We start from the raw sequence: 13,815 nt of genomic DNA, 5'->3' as shown, positions 1-13,815 counted from the left end.
GATTGCCAAACAAAAATACCAAAGTACTGATACTACTTATTAAAACAGAATTCTCATAATTTTATGTAAGTAAAATAACACCTGAAACTGTGTGCACCAGAAACTGCAGGTTTTTAGCCAGACTTGGATACTTATGGGACCTAATCTTATCGATTTTGTGTTTAATTGTGGAAGGAAATACAAACAAGTTAAGAGAATGCATGAAAAGCTGGAAATGTATCATCAGATTATGATTTAAAGGAAAATGTAATTACAGGTTGTGTAACACCTTTTTGGCTCTCTTGGAATGGAAATACTCATAACGTGTGTAGAAAAATCTTATCTTCCTTATAATTTTATTTTTGCATGCATGTGAACAATATTCAATCAACTGTTCTCAAACTAAAAGATCTATGCAATTTCTTTTGGCGCCAGAGAGTCAAATATAAAATGCCAGCTCTATGCTAATCCATGGTCTGCATCCTGCCGTTTTGCTGATTTCATCATTTGATGAGTGTGTTATCTTCTTGTAGTTTCTATGTATTTTATTTAGCAAGCCAAGAGGTCTAGAGCCAAATGAAACATTTTACATAGATGATAGTTATTTTGTTAACAAAATATGATTACTCTTATTTATCCTATCTTAAAATGGAGAAACTTTCATGGAAGCTATAAGTAAGGGTCTATAAAGGGAAAGCATTAGGATTTGACAGATCGGATTTATTTAGATAGAATCAAATCTGTGGGAAAACAATTGATGAAAGAATAAGAAAAATACTAAGCTTAAATTATATTACCTATGGTTTAAATATTTATATTATTTAGCCTTTACCTAATATAAGATATTAATAATATAAAACAAGCTAATTAAGAGAGCCAAGTTGATTTTCTTAAACATTACCTTATACACTATTCACTTCTTAACAAGAACATTTTACAATTAGCGAATGTGCTTATTTACTAATAAAAAAACAATAGTTTTTAGAGGTACACTGCTTGAATTCCTATGTGGTAAATTTATCGCAAAAATGGCCACAATTCTCCACTTATTCCTGTATTTAGCTCCTTTTACAATGTGATTCATATGGGTTCAAGGAATAAAGTCTATATCCTTCCTCTTTGAGTTTGGATTAAACTTAGTACTTGGTTTGGCAATGTAGTAGAACTTGATAATGTGCCAGTTAAGAGACCTTGTGTTTCCACTGTTTCTCTTTGAAATCTTTGCAGCTACTGAGAAAAGGCCAAGGCTATCCTACAGAATGATAAGAGTCATATGTCACAGTCACCCCAATAACCTGAGTCAACAGTTAGCAAACCACTAACTAGAAAAATGAGTGAGGTCATCCTCTAACAGCCAGGCCTCAGCCTTCCCATCAATTGCATATAGATGCTGGAGAAAGCCCACCTTCGATTAGCCAACTCTGGCCAAGATCAGAAGCACCATTCAACGGACTTACAAACTCACATTTCACAACACAATTCACATTCATGAATGAATGGCACTGAGATTTTGCTATTTGTGGCTGCTTGAGTTGCCAGATTTAGCTAATAAATAAAAAAAAAAACAAGATGTCACTTAAATATTGAGTTATTTCTAATTGGCTTTGTATATTGCATTGAGATAAAAGAAAATTTGTATGAGATATATCTGAAAGAGAAATTATTTCTGACTTATCTGCAATAAACTACAAGTATTTAAATTATATGCTTCTTTCTTTAACTATATTTCCCTGATGATTTGGCCTTGCTTAGCAGTTTCTTGTTTTGCATGATTTGCTTAACAGATTCTATTGTAACACAGCCTCTACAATCATCAGAGCCAACGTCTTTTGTTCTTTGGTCCATTGAACATTCATTAATAAGAAAACACACTGAGCATTAGAATTATACACTGGTATACTGAACACTTACTAGCATAAAGTTAACTCAGAATTGACTTTCAACTTCATTTGTTGAAGCATATAATACTATGCTTTTTTGTGAAACAGTTGACATACAATGTTACATTAGTTTCAAATATATATAGCAATTAAACTAGTCTATATGTTATGCTATGCTCACCACAAATGTAGGTACTATATGACACATAATACTATTTTTTTTTAAGTTTATTTATTTATTTTGAGACAGCTGGGGTGTGAGCAGAAGAGGGACAGAGAGAGAGAGAGAAAATTCCAAGCAAGGTCCTTGCTGTCAGCGCAGAACTTGAGCCCACGAAACCATGAGATCATGACCTGAGCGGAAACCAAGAGTTGGATGTTCAACAGCCTGAGCCACCTACATGCCCCAACACATAATACTATTTTAATGGCATAACTTGCTTTTGAATTCTTCAGGATGATGTTGCATATCTTGACCAGCTACTTTAAAAATTTTTTCCACTAATGAAAGAAAGCATTCTTATCAACTTTTATTCCATTCATCATCAACCCTACACATAATGATTTCATATTCTCATTCTGAATGAATATTTACTAACATCCATATAGAAGATTCAGATTCTTTAAAGGGTAAAGTCCATTTTAAAAGACAGTCATAACAAGTTCCTTAATAATTATACACCTCATTTTTAAAAAAAAAAATTAAATGTTTACTCATTTTTTTTGAGAGTGAGAGAGAGACAGAGTATGAGTGAGCAAAGGAGGGGCAGAGAGAGAGGGAGGCACAGAATCCAAAGCAGGCTCCAGGCTCTGAGCTCTCAGCACACAGCCTGACATGGGGCTTGAATTCACAGACCGTGAGATCATGACCTGAGCCGAAGTCAGATACTTAACCAGCTGAGCCACCCAGGCACCCTGACAACTATATACCTCAAATCAGAATTTATTTCAATTTATGAGTGATGTCCCTCTTTTAAGAAGAGCCTAAAAGCCAAGCCATTAGAGCCTTGGCACCTAATGGGCTACATTTTTTATTGATTTCTTTAGCACTTTTTGAAAAGTTCCTTTACGCCAGAGAGTATTTCAAGAACACCGTTAACTCTTCTTTCAATCTGCATAATCCTATTGTTAATGTATAGGCTTCAGGTAATGTATTATCAACATTCTTGTCAACAAGAATTTGGGGGGAACTTTTCTTTAGAATTAAAACAGATTTCAGAGCTTGACATAAATTGAGGATTCTCTTATCTGCATTTGTTAAAGAGAGATACCAGGTTTTGAATGTGAAGAAAATGAAAGAATGCTGAATGCCAAAAGAATCACAAAAATTCTTTAATCTTTCAGTTTGAACAGAACAAATGCTGAAGTAAAAGAATAATTGTATAATATTTACTTCAATAGAACAGACAACCAATGATGCTTGAGGAGCGTTATTAGAATATGGGCAAGACCGCCACACCTTCTACAAGACCACTCATGTTTTGTTTTGTTTTAATGCTTATTTATTTATTTATTTATTTTGAGAGACGAAAGAGAGAGAGAGAGAAAGAATGAGCAGGGGAAGGGCAGAGAGAGAAGACGGAGAGAGAATGCTCAGCAGGGTCCTTGCTGTCAGCACCAGCCTGACACCAGGCTCTATCTCAGGACTGCTGGATCCTAACTTCGAGATTATAACCTGAGCCGATATCAGCAGTTCAACACCCAACCAACTGAACCACCCAGACCATTCATGTTTTGCTTCAATTTCAGATAAACACTCTCTTCGCCTTTATGCAAACATTTACCAAATTTATATTTGTATGACCTCCATTTAAAGCAGTACTTTTTTTTATTCACTACTAAGTAAGGGAATCTCTGCAAATTTTTCTATTGTTTCTCAAATCTCATTTTATAAGAAGACATTTTCCCCAAAAAGTATTACATAAACTAAGGGAATTTTTTTTTTTTCTGCAACGTGATTTCTTCCCTGTGGTTTGTATAAACCACAAGTTACGATTTACAAAGTGAGACATTTATATTTTTATAATCTCTGTTAGTAAATGGAGTTCGCACTTTTTAAAAATTATTGTAATAGATTTGTTCTGGCACTTGAAGATTTGCTTGCAATTTTGAAATCAGAATATACTTCTGGTATGAGTATGTTCAGTCATTTGAAGAAAATCTTCAGTGCAGAAGACCATTTCAACTTGTTTTATTTATATGAATTTCTCTTCATATATATGTCTTTCTTTGATACTAGTTGAAGATCTTAGCTGGAAAATACTGATTTGTATCTGTTTTCCATCATTATCAATTGAATTAATAAATTCATACTGTTCAAAGAGCATTAAGAGTTCCTTTTCTTTGTTTAATAAATGCCCGCTATTCATAAAATGTATCACAAAATTTACTCTTTCATTTGGGCTACAATATATACACGTAAAAATAGATAATAGAGTTCTCAGCCTTCGCGCCATCTTCTTGCAAACCCAAACACTGTGAAAGCCAAAGGGAGGAAGAAGCTAATGTGTAGGCTGAAGCTAAAAAGATGGATGAGGCAGACGTCCATGTAAACCACCACATCGAAGCTTATGCTCACATGGAAGCCATAGGAGCAGAAATACGGAAAGCTGGAGGCCAGGGATGCTGTTAGGAATCGGACTGCATTCCATGGACCTAGGACATCTATCGCCATCCAATTGCAAGGACCACCTTTGAGACACCCACTTTGCTCATACCAAAATAGTTCCTTTTGGTCTTTTGCCCTGGACCTATGACTTTTGGGACTAACTCCATTTTCATTTGTGTCTGAGTGTAACGTGTACAATACACCATACTTTCTGTTGTCTTAGATGAAAAAAAAAAAAAAAAAAAGATCATAGAAACCACTGCAAAAATCAAAAAACTTCCGTTTAATAACCTCACAGCCATACCAGTAGGTGTGTTATTTCACAAGTGCAAACTTGTAACTAACTATAATCAGTTTGAATCATTGAAAGAATTGTAAACTAACAAGTGACTTTTATATCTGATGTAAAAAATGGTTAAGTTGCCATTTGCCTGCAAAAGAGAGTTGTATTTTAAGATACAAATACAAAGCTAGAGTTGATCTTCCATAAGATTTAGGAAAGCCTGGAGTTCAAGTACTAGTGCACTTCCATAAATGGATGTGTTTTTGATGGACTTTCAGGTGTGCTCTTGTGGGTTGTAGAAATAAGTCTGTTGTTGACTGTCTGACATTCAAATTGACTAGAGTGAGGCACTGGCTGATTGGCCATTGTCTAGATGGGTCACTGATTAAGCTGCTGACCTTCAAATGCTTGGGGCTGTTATGCATTTGCTAACTTTCTAAAATGAAACTGTTGACTGGCTGATTTCTGAGCACGTATACAGATTAGACGTTATCTCTACTTATTGGTGATTACTAGTCACAACTTAGAACTCTGGCCCAAATAGTGTTTTTCTTTCCTTTCTGTGAGTATAGGAAAATAAGTACTTTTAATTCTCAGTCCTCCCTGTTCATTTTCCCTTAGTCAAACCTGCAGGAGAAACCATAAGGGATTACTCAGATCTTTATTAGTGAAGGTATGGCCTCACCTACTGTTTAAGTACCAGTTAGTATGGCAGAAAAATAGGTCTGGTGTGTTTTTGTAGTTTTTTGACAAAAGCTAAATAAAGGACACTTAAAGTATGTTATCAAAGTTAGTAGAGGACACAGAACAAAATCATGAAATACAGGACATGTTCTGTGCATAGAGGACACTTGGAAACCATAATTTTAGTAGATAAAAGACCCTGGGGTTTTGTTTTGTTTTGGGATGGTATTTGTTGTTTTTAGCCCTTTATTTGAACATATCCAGGGATGAGGACCTTACATGTCCTGAATTTGTACAGTTTAGTTGACCATGCTCTCATTGTGGGAAACCTGCCCTTCAGTACACCGCACCTTTATCTGCATCCACTGATCCAAATCCTAATCTTTGTAATCATGCAAAACCAGTCTAATCCTTCTTCCTCAATGGCTTTCCTCAGACATTTTCCTGTAGTTATCATGCCCCTTTCTGAATTGTGCCTTATGGAGGTGAAGTACCCAGACCTTAACTCCATTTCTCTGTCTTACAAGGTTAAGTCTGTTAAAAAAAGTTGTGTTTAGTTTAAAATGATTTATTTTTCTAAGTTTTACTGGCCATTATGATTAACATTTCTATTTTCTGTACTTACAGACTGTTCCATCTATAATTTTAGCTAGCATCTCACCCAGAATTAATATTTAAGCTCTTTATTTTGAAAATAATTACTTCATTTTACCATTGTCATTGGTAGTTCCTTTATGTCATTTCTCACAGATAATGGAGTAAGTGCAGGGAGGTTTTTGTTTGTTTGTTTGTTTGTTCGTTTTTAATTTCCATAGACTCCAGACATGTAATTTTCTGGGCCATGAGTCCTGAGCTCTTACAACTTCTTCCTTTTACAACTTCTTAATATGTCTTGTATTTCAATTCCCTCTTAACAACTTCTGTATCCTTTTCAATCGCAGCTTTGAAAATCTGGGATTAATTCGTACATAAGTACTGTTTTGTTATGGAAGAAACCATGTCTTCATAGATAGAAAGAGGCTATAAATCATATTTAAAGATTTAATATGCGTTTAGTAGTCTTGTGATGAAAGGAAAAGTCTCATAGAGGCAGTGTATTTTGAACTTTATAAAATAGAAGTATGTATAATTACAATTTTTTTAGAATTTATTAAAGTATTATTAACTTTATCGACATGGTGTTTGTAATTAAAGCCAAAAGTCACAATATTTTATGTTAGGTTCCAAAGAAGATCTTACTTTATTCATAACATCTAAAAGCTGCAACTTGACCTTGAAATAAAACTCAAATGCAATGTGGAAAAAGTAAATGGTACCCATATTTTCTTGCTGATCAAGAATCATTGAATTTTACACATAACATTTTACTTTTTATATATAACATGTTATTTTAATATATTTTTCATTCAGTTGATAGTATATAATTTAAATATTTTTCCATGTTTATAATCCAACAACTGGCTTTAGTTACAAGTTATATGTATTTTAGTATTTGTCATTGATTTTCAATATCTAAGTAGTAAATAGAATTGCCACAGCTGTTTTAAATGTCAAATGCTTAACTTGGCAGATAGTAATTTAAAATTCAGCACTTAGTGACAAATTCATGAACTAATGGTTAATAACTGATTTGAAAGACAAAAATTTAAGTATAGATATAATTTAAATACATAGTGAAATGCATTTGAGATTTTACAATTCAAATCTGTGAAGTTCCTAAACTTCCACTGTGTTTTTTTTCATACTTTTGATAAAGACAATTTGTGTTATATCTGAGTTTTCTGAGCTTATAACTAAATAAAAATTGCACATAAATTCTCAATATGTATTCTAGTTACTGTTGCTGTGTAACGAACCACCTCAAACTTGGAGTTATAAGTGACAACCATTTTATTACACTCACTGACTCTGTGGATCCAGAATTAGAAAACAGCACAGAGGACAAATATTTCCTGTTCCACCATGTCTGGAGCCTTAGCTGGGAAGACATGCAATGGCTGTGGCCTTGAACAACTGGAACTGAGGAATTTGCTTCCAAGATGTTTTTTTGTTTTTTTTCTTTTCTGGCATCTGAGCTGGGTCTTTTGACTGGAACACCTACACAGGCCCTCTCCATGTGGTAAAGACTTCTCAGTGCATGGTGGCTGGGTTCTGAAAGGATGTGTCCCAAGAGAGGCCTCTAAAGAGTGATAGAAACGGATGCTGCAAGGCCATTTCTGACCTAGTCTCAAAAGTCACAACATATCACTTCCATTGGGTTCTATTGGCAAAAAAATAGTCAACTAAGGTTGGCTCTGAGTCAAGGAGAGAGGACATAAAGACCATCTCTGAGGGTAGGGGTATCAAAGAACTTATGGACATATCTTAAAACCAGTGTACTGTATGAGTAATATGTGATCACACATCAGCATGTTCATTTTTTTTTTTTTTACATTTTGAAATATCGAATATTATCTTTGTCACAGACAAATCCTAAGTTGACAGCCAATGATTCTCACCTCCGGGGGTTTACATCTTTGTGTAAATACCCCTTTTGTGAGTATGGGCAGAATTTGTGAACTTGCATTTAACTGATAAAATAATGTGATAGACTGTCATTCCTGCAATTATATCATATTACATAAGGTGCTATCTTAGCCGACTGGAGCTAGAGAGTCTCCTGTGGGCTCAGTGAAGGATGTAGCCATGTTGGAGAAGTGCCCACATGGCACTGAATTATGGGTGGTCACTAGGACCTGACAGCAGCCTCCAGCCTCCAGCCAGCAAATGTGAGGACTTAGAATCATAGAGCCACAGAAAAATGGATTCCACTAACAACTCAAATGAACTGGGGAGGGAATTCTTCCCCTGCTGAGCTTTTTGTTGGGAATATAGTCCATTTACTTTGATTGCAGCCTTGTAAGACCCTGAGGAGAGGACCCTGTTAAGTTATGCCCAGATTTCTTCACATAGAGCTGTGAGATGATAAATGTGTGTTACCTTAAGCTGCTTGGTTACACAGTGACAAAATACCAATACAACATTTTTTTTAAGTTTATGTGTTTATTTTGAGAGAGAGAGCATGAGCAGGGGAAGGGCAGATAGAGAGGGAGACAGAGGGAATCCCAAGCAGGATCTGCACTGTCAGCATGGAGCCCTATGTGGGGCTTGAACTCATGAACTGTGAGATCATAACTTGAGCTGAAACCAGTTGAGACACCCAGGGGCACCCAATACAGTCTTATGTGCTGTGGTTTTAATCATATAGAGTGATCACATCATTTTATTGTCTAAATTGACTCTTTTGAATTTCAAAAAATGTACCAAAGTAATTGAAATTGTGTATTTTGAAATACTTATTTATGGAAAATATATTGGTGAACCTATAAAATAGTTCTTTTAAAACAATATTTTTAATTTTCTTAAAAAATTAAAAAAAATACGCACATATAAAAAGAAAATAGATATTATTGTAGCAATTACCTGAACATTAAAAAAAAATCTTAGCACTACATTTATGAGCTTAGTCTATTTGTTAGTCATGTCTTTAATAGTTCATCACTTTTAACTATTAACTATCAGACTTAATATCAAAAATTTCCATATATCTACATTCTTTCCTAAAGTTATGTATTTTATTCAATAAAATTGAAATTTTACCACTGTATTGAACTCTTTCCTATGAAAAATAATAGTTTTTAATTGAGAAAATATTTTTATACAGTAGCTGAGTTTCCTGGTACCCTCAGAAAAAAAATCTTCTAAATAGAGGGTATCTCAATTTCTATATTTTATTCCAATATTTTAGTCCAAGTAACTATACTATTTTTTTAAGTTTATTTATTTATTTTGAGAGAGAGAGAGAGAGAGAGCAGAAAAAGAGAGAGAGAAAAATCCCACTGACAATGCAGAGCTCAAGATGGGGTTCAATCTCCTGAACCATGAGATTATGACCTGAGCTGAGATCAAGAGTTGGACACTTAACCAGCTGAGCAACCCAGGCATCCCTATACTGTCTTTTAAACTGCATTTATAATATTTTTGCTTTGACAAAATCATTTGTAAGATAAAATTCATCAAGCAAACTCCCCATGAATATTTGTTATTCTATTCAATTCAATATTTCTCTTTTAATGTAAATATCAATATCCTATTTAATATTTACTTTGTTGAATATTTTCCAAATAAGGTGTTGTGAAAGAATCAACCTTCTTACTTCATTTCATTACCATACAGAATATGAATCTATCCAAGAACACATAAGATTTTTATCAAAAGTTTCTTCCCCAAATTCAAGATAACACACAACTCAATTATACAATTTCAGACTTAAATCTTATGTATCATTTAACTTTTACCAGTTAGCTTAAAGTAGTAAAGATAAATATTAGCAACTTCTCTTTGCAAACTGTGTTTTCTTTAAGTACAATTTCCTAAAATTTTCAAAATTTGAAGTCTTGGGCACTCTATTAATTGATCATATGTATTAAAGATCTCCAACTCGTTTTGAAAATGTCATAACAATTCAGAGGAATCTTTTACAAAAACAAAAACAAAACATTTAGAATATATTAGAAACTGAGATTGATTTGCAAAGTTGTTCACAAGGGCCCTAATAGTCTAAAATCAGATCAAAGATAAGCATTGAAGAAGAAATCTCATGGGTTGCCTGGGTGGCTCAGTCTGTTAAACATCCAACTCTTGATTTCAGCCCAGGTCATGATCTCAGGGTCATGGAATTGAGCCTCACATTGGGCTCGACATGCTGAGTGTGAAGCCTGCCTGGGATTCTTTCTCTGTCTCTCTCTCTCTCTCTCTGCTCCCCTCACCTCTCCAAATAAGTAAGTAAACATTTAAAAAAGGAATGTTATATATGCTTTTATGCTATAGTATTTTTTTCAACATCAGTTCATCTCAAAAGATTGTGATTCAATGATATATTTCCTGATATGTGTAAATTTTGACATCCATATTTTCCGTTTGATTAGTAGAATATTTCCCTAGTTTAGCAACATTCATGAGTTATTTGTGTATCACAACCAATCTCAGCTACATTTTTTCTTCATAGGCTTTTTAGTAGGAACACACTTTTGTTATACTGCTGCGTTACACAAAAGACCTTATTTGTAATATCGCAATAACAACAAAAATTATCTTCAATGTTAAACTTTTAACTGAACTTATAATAGCATTCACAGTCAAGTCAGATCTTTCCCTTGAATATATTTCAACAGCTTGACTTTTATTCCATGAATCAGATGAGAAACCATATCAAACTTTTGTAGTAATTAACTAAGCTGCTTTTCTATTGAAATCTCTGAACAATGTAATAAAAAAGGTATTACTTACAAGTTCTCTTTCTCATGGAGCCAGTGTATTAACAGCCCTATTTTTGCTATTCACCTGTGCACATGCATGCACACACACACAAACACACAAATACACACACACAGTGTCTTAGAATATAAATAGGAATATTAAGTTAGAATAATAACTAAACCAAAGGTCATGCTTTATAGATTGATAGATATTCCACCTCTGCCTGTACATGTTGTCTTTCGGTATAGTCTTCTTAAAATGCTGGTCCTTCTGTTGTAGATTTGTCTTTTGATTTTAATGTGATCGGTACAACTCCCAGGGTGGATGGTAAATACTGAAATACATTTTGTTTAAATTACAAGTGCCTCATCAACTTTCTTGAGAAATGGAAATTCAGAACTTAGTACTTTAAATGCACATTTGTTTTCTCCTGAGATTGCTATCCAAATATTTTATTCCAAAATGAAAAGTGTGAGCATAAGTAAAAATCCAATGAACAGTTGTAGATTTACATTGTATAGTAAAGTCTTCAAAAACCTCACAATATCCAGAGTGTCCACTACTCTCCATACTCCATCGCAAGACTGCTCAGCCTCTATTTCTTTACATGATTCATGCATGTTTAGCTTATGATTTTCAATATTTCCTTCTATTCAGAGCATTGGTATTTTGTCAGCTTCAGACATTTCACAGGACTAAGAAGGGGTCATGGAACAACTAACCAGCTAGTAAGACCAAGGGATCAGCAGGAATTGATGGATAGATTTCTTTTCTGACCATCATCACCCAAGACCACATGGAATTAGCTGTCCCTAGCTGTTTCTCACAAAGCCCATTTTATTTGATCAGCTGGCACCCTGCATGCTGTCCTTGAAAAGGAGATAGTAGTTACATGTTGCATCTGGAAAAGATCAAATAAAGAAAGAGGCTTGCTGCTGGTCCTCTTACAGATTTAACCACGTGTTAAAGTGAGAACTCCATTCTCAGAACAAATGTCTCACACTCTGCAAGATGAGATTATGGCAGAAGCTGAAGGTTGACTTAGCCCATCCTGGATTATTTTCATATAATTATTAAATAAAATTCTTTGCTAAAAACGAGAAATTCATGAAATTCTGTATAGTATAGGATAGCGAGACAAGTAGAATCTGGGACTAACCCAAGCACATGGAAAACTTGGTCTCACTGAGATATGGAGGATTCAGATAGTCGAACTAACGAGAAGGGAAGAAAGTAAATTGTCTAAGTAACAATTTAGAATCATTGGATTCAAAACCATCTTTATCGTTATTAATTCATTTCTTCATAAGATAAAATTCTTACCCTCTCCTGCCAAGAATTTTATATGGATGGCACAATTTGTAAGAAGCTGAGTACATTGTTCCTACTGTGTCAGTGTAAGATACACTTTCTAATTTAATTTATCTATTAAAATGATGACTAATATAATATGTGGTGATAATTCCCCCACTGTAGTAAGGAAGTATACATAAGTGACTCCAGTATAGCTTTGGCGCCAAATGGCTTGGGTTTATAAACCAACTAACTCATTTCTTAGCAATGTGACTTTGGTCAAATTATTTAATCTCTCTATGGTTCCAATTTTTTGCTTCCAAAAGGTGGATATTAAAGATACCTATGTAAAAGAGTTGTTCTGAGGGCTAAATGAATTAATATATGAAGAACTGCTAATATAGTGTGTGGCACATAGAAATCAGTCAATCAATTCAAGCCAGCTATAGGTTGCTATCATTTCAATCAACTCTCCTAGAAGCTTGGAAGGAGATAGTACGCACCATGCATTTAATATGATATAAATTAACTGTTCTTGATCGGATAAAATGTTGATTGTTAGACTATATTCCTTTTAACATTTTATAGTCAGCGTGAAACAAAGTAGAACAAGGTTTTAGATCAAGAGAGAAATCATAATTTTTGAAGACACAATACTTACAAAGGCAAAATCTTTATAAATTATGCTGTATGATAGTGTGTATTTTCTGCAAAATATCACTTCTGCCACACAGAGTTAAGATAGAGTAGTGGCAACAAATGTCCATCGACTGATGAATGGATAAAGAATATGTGGTATATACAATGGAATATTACTCAGGTATCAAAAGGAATGAAATCTTGTCATTTGCAACAATGTGGATGAAACTAGAGTGCATTATGCTAAGGGAAATAAATCATTCAGAGAAAGATAAATATCATATGTCTTCACTCATATGTGGAATTTAAGATACAAAACAGAAGAACATAAGGTAAGGGAAACAAAAATAAGATAAAACAGAGAGGGAGACAAACCATAAGAGACTATTAAATACAGAGAACAAACTGAGGGTTGCTGGAGGGGTGGTAGGTGGGGGGATGGGCTAAGTGGGTGATGGGCATTAAGAAGGGCACCTGTTGGGATGAGCACTGGGTATTATATGTAAGTGATGAATCACTAAATTCTATTCCTGAAATCATTACTGTGCTATGTGTAAGCTAACTTGGATGTAAATTAAAAAAAAAAAAAAAGTTAAACAAAAAAGAGGGGTGGCAAGAGAAATCTAAGCTTTGCTGGCTATCATTTGTAAGAAGGTAATATTTGAATGCTAAGAGTTAAAGGATTTATAAACTAATTTTAATGAGTTTGTTTTGAACTAATGATAATAAAAATATATTGATCCTCTTTATATTTGAATGATTATAAAGTGAGATAACATGTAATCAGTTTTATGATATTTATGGGTCTCATACTCATAACTATGGTTTTGTCAGGATATGATCCCAGGAATATAATTTTTGAGCTGAACTTTAAATCTCTGCCTGGGAAATCTGGTCTTTGATGGGATTTCAACAACTCAATGAGCAAGACAAAGGGAATAAGGGAACTACTTACTGGAAGAGGTTTTACATTTGTAAGAAGTCTATTTTCCATAGGTTAAACATTTGAAATTATGGGAAAAGAAAAAAAAAAAGCAAATCTAAAATGATCCATATTTCTGATGGATTTCATTCTTGCTTAGTGTGATTTCAGCAAAAGTAGCTATAGCCTGATGATAAAAAAAAAAAATGTAGGCTCTGTAGTCAGACCA

This window comes from Panthera onca, chromosome B2 (genome assembly GCF_046562875.1).
Source record: "Panthera onca isolate mPanOnc1 chromosome B2, mPanOnc1 haplotype 2, whole genome shotgun sequence".
NCBI lineage: Eukaryota > Metazoa > Chordata > Mammalia > Carnivora > Felidae > Panthera > Panthera onca.
Note: the sequence above shows the minus strand (reverse complement) of the source record.